Source organism: Bubalus kerabau, chromosome 2, assembly GCF_029407905.1.
Source record: "Bubalus kerabau isolate K-KA32 ecotype Philippines breed swamp buffalo chromosome 2, PCC_UOA_SB_1v2, whole genome shotgun sequence".
Lineage (NCBI taxonomy): Eukaryota > Metazoa > Chordata > Mammalia > Artiodactyla > Bovidae > Bubalus > Bubalus kerabau.
Genome location: NC_073625.1, coordinates 154,551,643 through 154,560,197, shown reverse-complemented (window position 1 = coordinate 154,560,197; position 8,555 = coordinate 154,551,643).

Genomic DNA, 8,555 nt, shown 5'->3' with positions numbered 1-8,555 from the left:
AAGAAAGAATACTGGAGTGGGTTGCCATGGCCTCCTCTAGGGGAACTTCCTGAGCCAGGGATCAAACCTGCATCTCTTCTGTCTCCTGCATTGGCAGGCAGGTTCTTTACCACTAGCACCACTGGGGAAGCCCCTGCTTGCTCCGTGAGTTCAGGCATTCACGGGCACCTTCTCTGCACAGGTGTCCTGTGACCGCAATGCATCACATTGTTATGAGTGAACATCAGAAAAGATCCCTCTTTTTCAGTTGTCAACCAGGTGTAATTTAAGGCATTTTTGCCAAAGTATCTTCCTATTAATAAATAATGCTAGTTCTCCTCCTTTAATACATGTAAAGAAAATTCCTAATTACTTTCTTTTCAGATGCCTCTGCATCTGAATTGCTTAATGGCTGCTACCCTTTAGGTCCTGCCTTATCACGGGGATTTTAGGGGCCTTGCCAGCAACACCATCAGTCAGGTAATTTGCATGAATAGTTCTTTAATAAACATCCAGCCCCCTTATCACTGTTCCCTGCAGGATCCTCATTAGTCAGTAACCTAATTCAAGCTTGAAAGATTTCCATTATGGTGCCCTTTGTTTCCTGCCCATTGCCTAATTTTCTGTTCAGCAGGACATTTTTTCTGCAGTCCATGACTTGTTTCTTGACTGACATATATGATTTTTTTTCCTCAAAATAAATGAGTGCATACATGCACACAGTCCATTTCCCATCAATGGTGAACTCATTTAGGCAATACAATAAAATGTCAGAGGGGTGTTATCCAAACAGCCCCTAAAGTTAGCTTTAAAACCAAAATAAAGTGACTTGGGAAAAATAACAGTCAGTAACTTGACTGTGAGTATATGTGAAGGTAAATAGACAATCCAAATAGCAATATCAATTTAATCATTGAATTAATAGTTGCCATTTCGCCAGTTTAAGAACTCGATTATCTCTCCCTTTTTTGCCTAACAAATTTGGGATGAAATAGTTATCTAAATTGGAATAGATCACTTACTAGAAAAGTTTGGACTATTTCAAAACTCTAGAATCTTACACAGAGTGCTAAGCCAGTAATTTTCATCCCTGACTGCATTTTACCATCACCTAGGAAGGTTCGATGGAGAAGGCAATGGCACCCCACTCCAGTACTCTTGCCTGGAAAATCCCATGGATTGAGGAGCCTGGTAGGCTTCAGTCCATGGGGTCGCTAAGAGGCGGACACGACTGAGAGACTTCACTTTCACTTTTTCACTTTCATGCATTGGAGAAGGAAATGGCAACCCACTCCAGTGTTCTTGCCTGGAGAATCCCAGGGACGGGGGACCCTCGTGGGCTGACGTCTATGGGGTCACACAGAGTCGGACACGACTGAAGTGACTTAGCAGCAATAGCAGCAGGAAGGTTCGAAAATGTATGAGTGAACTGTTTCCATCCATAGATACTCAGTTTTAATTGGTTTGAGATGAGGCTTGGGAATAGGTAATTTTCAAAAACTCCCTAGGCAATTCTTTACACATATATATAATTTTATTTATTTATTTTTGGCCATGCTGGGTCTTCATTGCTGTGTGGGCTTCTCTAGTTGTGGTGACAGGGGGTTACTCTTTAGTTGCCTAGTTGCTGTGCACAGGCTTTTCATTGCGGTGGCTTCCCTTGTTTTGGAGTACAGGCTCCGTACACAAACTTCAGTAGTCGAGGCTCGCTGACTCTAGAGCACAGACTCAAGAGCTGTGGCTTCTGGGCTTAGTTGTCCCAGGCATGTGGGATCTTCCTGGATCAGGGATCAAACCTGTGTCTCTTGCATTGGCAGGCAGATTATTTACCCCTGAGCCACCAGGGAAACCCCCTTCTCTAGGTAATTCTAATGTCCAACCAGGGTTGAAAACCTCTAGAAATTTTGCTCAGTAGAACTCTTATAAATAACACTAAATTGTGCTTTCTTTATTGTTGGATGATTGAGTTGTCATCTAGATTTCAAGATGGTCCTTCAAGACACTTTTCTTTAGAAAAATAAAATATCTTTTGTGTTTGCTGAGCATTTATGACATGCTTGGCTGAATTGCATCATGGTGGCTTAAAAGTTTGTGAGATGTATAATTTCTGTCATGTAAGAATCCGGAGCATGAATTCTCTCTCAATCTCTGTTCCTTAGGAACAATGATCTTGAATTTGCATATTGTACTAAACGCAGGATTCAACTTTCTGGGCTCCATTGAATTGAGAGAGAGTAACTTTTAACCCAAGATACTGTCCTTTCTGGACACATTCTGTCTTTGCTACAGGAATGCTTAATTCCCACTGCTCTCTTGTCTTCTCTTTTCTCTGCCTGTCCCAGATTACAGCCTCTTCCCTTAATTCCTCCATTTACTTGTCCAACTCCTTTTGCTTTTCAGACCCTAGCTGAGGGATTTCCTTCCTCAAGTAGCCTTTCTTAACTGCCCCTTCACCCTAGGTTCTGCATCCCCCTAAGCACTTCCAGAGCCTGTGTGTTGAAGCATGGACCCTCAGTCACACTGGCCTCTTTTCTTACTTGAATCTCCTGCTAGAAAACTCTGATGACAAGGGCTGTGCTCTCTTCGTAGTGCAGCTTTGGTGGCAGTCACTGTTCCAAGCACTTTATACAATCAATACATGGAAGTCTTAAAAACAACCCTATATGGTAGTTGTTGCTATTATTACCATTTTAAACACGTTGAAGCAAAAAGGTTAAGTAACTTGAATATTTCAGTTCATATAGCTAGCAAGAAGAGTTACTGGGATTTGAACCCAGGTAATCTGGCTCTGAGTTCTGAGTTCTTAATGAATAGCTGAATAAACAAGTATAGTTGAACTAGTACAGAGTTACAGATGCCGAGAGGCACCATGAGTGGCTTTCACTTAGGTGTGCTCTAAGTGAGTATGCTGAATTATTGAGATAGTAATAATCACATTTCCCCAAAGAGAAATTGTGTGTATGTGTGTGTGTGTATGTGTGTGTGAGAAAGAGAGTGGGGAGGTGAGATGGAGAGAAAGATAACATATTATCAGAAATTTAAATACACAAGATGCAAGATTATGACAAGTCAGTCAATGGGATGACTCAGGAGCGGTCAGAAATGTAAATATGCAATACTGTGTCACAAGCTTTTGAATCAGCTTGTTTTTGTCTTTTGTATAAGAAGAGAAGATAAGAAGTAATGTCAGAATCTACCTGTGGCTTAACTGGACTACTTGAAAATCCCTAGGTGACCTAGCATGGGGAAAAGGATTTGAGAGTTCACAAGTCTCAGAACTGTTTATATTGTCAGTGGGGTAAATAAAAAAGTAGGCATAATTTTCTATTTCAAACTTTATTTCAGAGTTGTATGGATTGAAACTTTTTATTAGTTTTCCATTGCTGTTGTAATGAATAATTATAAACTTAGTGGCTTAAACAACACAAATTTATTATCTTGTCTACCTGATGGTCAGAAGTCTGAAATAAGTGGGTTTTACTGAGCTACAATCAAGTGTACAGAAGCCTGCATCCCTTCTAGAGGCTGTCAAGGAGAACCTGCCCCCTCCTTATAGAGACTGCCAGTGTTCCTTGGCTCCTGGCCCCTTCCTCAATCTTCAGTGCCAGCAGCAGAGCATCATCAAATCTCTATTCTCACTCTGACTCTATTTCCTTCCTATAAGGATGCATGTGATTACATTAGCCCATCTGGATAATTGGTCTTCCCAGGTGGTTCAGTGGTAAAGAATCCACCTGCTAATTCAAGAGATGTAGGAGACTCGGGTTTGATCCCTGGGTTGGGAAGATCTCCGAGAGGAGGAAATGGCAATGCACTCCAGTATTCTTGCCTGGAAAATTCTATGGACAGAGGGGCCTGGCAGGCTACAGTCCATGGGTCACAAACAGTCAGACACTACTGAGTAACTGAGCACATACCTGGATAATCTGCAATAATCCCCCCATCTCAAGGCTCTTAATCACATCTGTACTGACCCTTTTGCTACGTAAGGGAACACAGATTCCAGGAACATCATTCAGGGTGGGGACCATTATTCTGTCTATGATGACTATTAATAATCTCTAAGAAAAGTATGAGTAGCCAAAGGACATCCGGTTGAGGGCATTGTAGAAAATAAATCCAAAGACTCAGATTTTTTTATTCAAACTTACAATGTAAAAAGAAACTACTTTTAAAAAGAATTTTGTTGCAGGAAGGATGGAAGGAAGTCTTTCCAGTTAGAAGCTTGGGACTATCCTATCTCAGTTCAGTACATATCAAAGTTACTGGCCTTCTATACATGAGACTAGACTAGGACCCCACATCCTCTGACCTGCAGTTAAAAAAGAGGACCACCTCTAGATGTATAAGAGGGACAAGACTATCTGGTGCTTAACAGAGGAGGCAGAGGTAAATTTTGTAGTCATCAATGAGCAAACTTCAAAAAGGTTATTTGAGAAAGAGGAAGAGTCAACTCCAGATCTTTCAAAAGGATCACAAGGTTTTTCCAATAAAGCATTAAGGGTCTCTCCTTTGCTAGAGACTTTAATTTTTTTTTTTTTTCCTAACTGTACTGGCTTGTATCCCTGACATAATGGAATGGCTGATCTCCTCAGGATATACACATAGGCTTGCTCATATTTCTATATATGAGAAGTGACTTTTGGTCTAAGCTAAAACAACTTCTTTATAACTTCCAGTTCACATACAAGTCTGCAATATTCTCCAGTTGTTGGTCCCATGGGATGAGGCCCTCGATGAGTGAAAGTGGAAGGCTTGTTAAATGGGATGCTTTCCTCTGCACTCAGGAATATCTATGGAGCAATTTAACGGGTTTCTCTTTGCCCTTTATGTTTTTTGAAATTTTTCTCTGTTGAGGCATGAATAAATCCTAATGGACAAGAAGTGAGTCTACAGCAGGTCTGTTTCATTCTTTGTATGTCTCAGATTTCCATTACAAATGCTCCCCAATATTTCCTTTTCCACTCACATTAGACTTTGAGAGGCAGCCTCTGTAGCAGATTAAAAATGGGAGAAGATTATGGGATTGAAGTCAATGCATAGTTCTCTATGGTCTCTGTTTTGGTCTGAGTTTTGCAACCCTCTTCCCCTGAAAAAATTCCTTTTCTGACGCCCTAAGGCCCTAGGTGAATGTGTTTGGAGATAAGGCCTTTAAAGAGGTATGCGGGCATGCTAAATCACTTCAATCGTGTCTGACTCTGTAACCCTATGGACTGTAGCCCGCCAGGCTTCTCTGTCCATGGGATTCTCCCGGCAAGAATACTGGAGAATCAGAGAGCTTTTCTTGTATCTGCTTCATCTCAGCTGCTTTCAGCTTAATAATTAAAATGTCAAAGTGGCATATTTGGGGGTAATATTCCCTTCTTCAGGGGATCTTTCTGACCAGGGATTGAAACCACAACTCTTACGTCTCCTGCATTGGCAGTCATGTTCTTTACTACTAGAACCACCTGGGAATCCCTTTAACGACATCAGTTCAGTTCAATTCAGTTGCTCAGTCGTGTCCAACTCTTTGTGATGCCATGAATTGCAGCACACCAGGCCTCCTTGTCTATCAGCAACTCCCGGAGTTCACCCAAACTCATGTCCATTGAGTCGGTGATGCCATCCAGCCATCTCATCCTCTGTCATCCCCTTCTCCTCCTGCCCCAAATCCCTCCCAGCATCAGAGATTTTTCCAATGAGTCAACTCGTCACATGAGGTGGCCAAAGTACTGGAGTTTCAGCTTTAGCATTATTCCTTCCAAAGAACACCCAGGGTTGATCTCCTTTAGAATGGACTGGTTGGATCTCCTTTAACGACATAATTGAGGTTAAATGAGGTCATTAGGATGGAGGCCCTAATCCAATAGGACTAGTGTCCTTATAAGAGGAGAAAGAAACACTAGGGAAGTATATACATAGAGAAAAGTACATGTGAGGACATAGCAAGAGGAAATGTCTCAGGAGAAATCAACCCTGTTGGGACCTTGATCTTGAACTTCCAGCCTCCAGAACTGTGAGAAAATACATTTTTGTTGGCTGAACCACCCAGTCTACAGTATTTTGCTTTGGGAGTCCCAGAAAACAAATACACTCTCTTATTTCTAGTCATGAAACATCTGAACTGGGAACACTTCCGGTAATATCAAAGGGTGGCTGCTCCATTGGCCTGGGTCCCAACCTCAGCGCAACAAAGACAGCAGCTCAACAGTGGATCTGTGATGAATATGGAACACAGGCAAAAACTTTAACTCTGTGGGTTTGGAACACTAAGATTTGGGGCTGCATATCCTGGCTGCTGACTATGGTGGTTGTTATTTTCATCTTCAATATTGGAAAATAAAGTTGATAGTTTAGGTGACTTGCCCAAGTGCTTCTGTGTCCTGAACTAAAGCTTCCATTTCTGTACTAGACTCCTTCCTTAGCAGTTGTCATTTACATGTTTGGTTTGTAGGGGAGGGAAAAAAATCTTTTTCCTCTGCTTCTTTTAGATTCTCAGACATGGGTGCCTTTATTAGATTGACAAAAGACAGAGTAACAAATGAGCGAATATCAAACAAGTTGATTAACATGTGCATTACATAGACACGCCGGAGCACTCAGCAATGAGTAACTCAAAGGAGTGCTTAGAACCTGGGTTCCATAGCATCTTAACAAAAGAACAATACATTTTTTAGAGAACACAAGAGAGGAAAGGAACTTTGAGTTTCTAGGGCAGCAAACTGTGAAAGTAGTAAATGTATGATGGGACTAATGGTAGATAAGTGCTAGTTTCAGCAAGATGTGTTATGTAGATTCCTCTGCACTGATAAAGGTCCAGAATTGTCTCTGGAGATTAATGCCTGTCCTTCCTGGTGAAAAGGGGAGGGGAGGTACCTTTATAAATTTATGTCTTGCTTTAAGGCAAGTAGGAAAGGTCAGAGAGCTTTTCTTGTATCTGCTTCATCTCAGCTGCTTTCAGCTCAATAATTAAAATGTCAAAGAGGCATATTTAGGATAGCATATTGTGCTACCCTTCAATTTCTTTCAGAATTTGAAAGACCTAATGATATAAAGGAAAAATCTGTTATAGAGAGCATAACAGTCAGGTTGCCAACATTTGAAAGGTTATTTAGAATAATCCAGCAGAGAGCAGGTAAATTAGGAAGTCAGAAACAACAACACCTGGGTTTTGTTTTTGTATCTTTCAAATTTCAAACAGAATGTGACATTATTTATAGTCTTGAAGTGAGAACATGTCTGAATTCAAATGCCCACCCTTCTGTGTAATCTTAGACAAGTATTTAACCTTTCAGAGTGTTAGTGTCTTCCTCTTTAAAATGATGATGATTGAAATAGCGTCATAGGCTTGTGGGGGAGAATTTGGTTGTGTCATAAATGTAAGGTTCCTGATATAGGATAGATGCATCATTAACTTCCAGACACCTTCTCCAGTACCACAGATGCTTAACAAGAGACCTTCAAGAATTACGTAATGCTTTTCTGAAAAGTTGTTCTTAAAATTGTATCTCAGCCCTAGAATTCTGAAGGAAAAAGCCTGAAGGTGATTGTGTCTAAGAGTTTTCCTACAGAAAGTGAAGTGATTATAAATTGCAACAAGTTTTTCTAAGTAGAGATAAACACTGGGGCTTTAAAAGGCACAGACTTTCTTCTTCTCACAGACTTCATGGAGATATGAATATAGAATGCATGTCAGCTTTCTATTTGGTCCAGATTCTTCCAAATGACAAAAAAAAACCCTGCTGTCTCAGTCCCTTAAGCCAGACCACAGTCGCTATTAAGAGAAGTGTCTACTCTATTCATTCTTTCCAATCTGGTGGGCTTATCCTAGATCCAGCCTCTCTGCCAGGGAGATGACAGAGCCCAAGAAAGAATTGAAAATAAAGAAAGAAACAATTTTAGGATTGAACACGAAACTAGAAGACACATGAGTGAATAAGTACACAGTCCCATAAGAGAAATAAAAAAGTGAAAAAGAGAAAAATGCTTAAAATCCAAAAGAAATGGAAGAGGGAAAAAAAAGATTTAAGAGAATATGACAAATACTTAGGACATGCAAGAAAGGTCTAACATACTCAATCCCTAAAGAAGAAAATGAAATCAAGGAAACCAAATAACAGAATTATAATTCATCAGGAAATTTTGCTGAAATAATTATTTGTAACTATATATTGAAAGAGAATCCTGTGTACCCAAACCTATCAATCCATAATGTCAAATACCACGATATATTCTAGTGAACTTTTTCAACTAAAAAGAAAAAGAAAAATAGCCGTTGAATATCTAGGCAGGAAGAACATGTGATTTACAAGGGAAAAAAGTTAGAGTACCTTTAGATTTTTTATTAGGTCCAAAGAAAATGGAGTAACATATTTAAGAGATTAAAAAAAAAAAGTATGCCAAAGAGTTTATGTATTTGAAAGAAATTTTCCAAATGTAAAAGACTCTGTAGGGGACGAAAAAGCCTTTCCTCTACCTCCAAGTTAGTTAGCTGGGGCTTGGAATAAACTGATAACAGGTAGATTAACAGGAAAAAAAAATGACCATTACTATAAACAACATTTATTAATTTTAATAGGACATACACAGAGGTA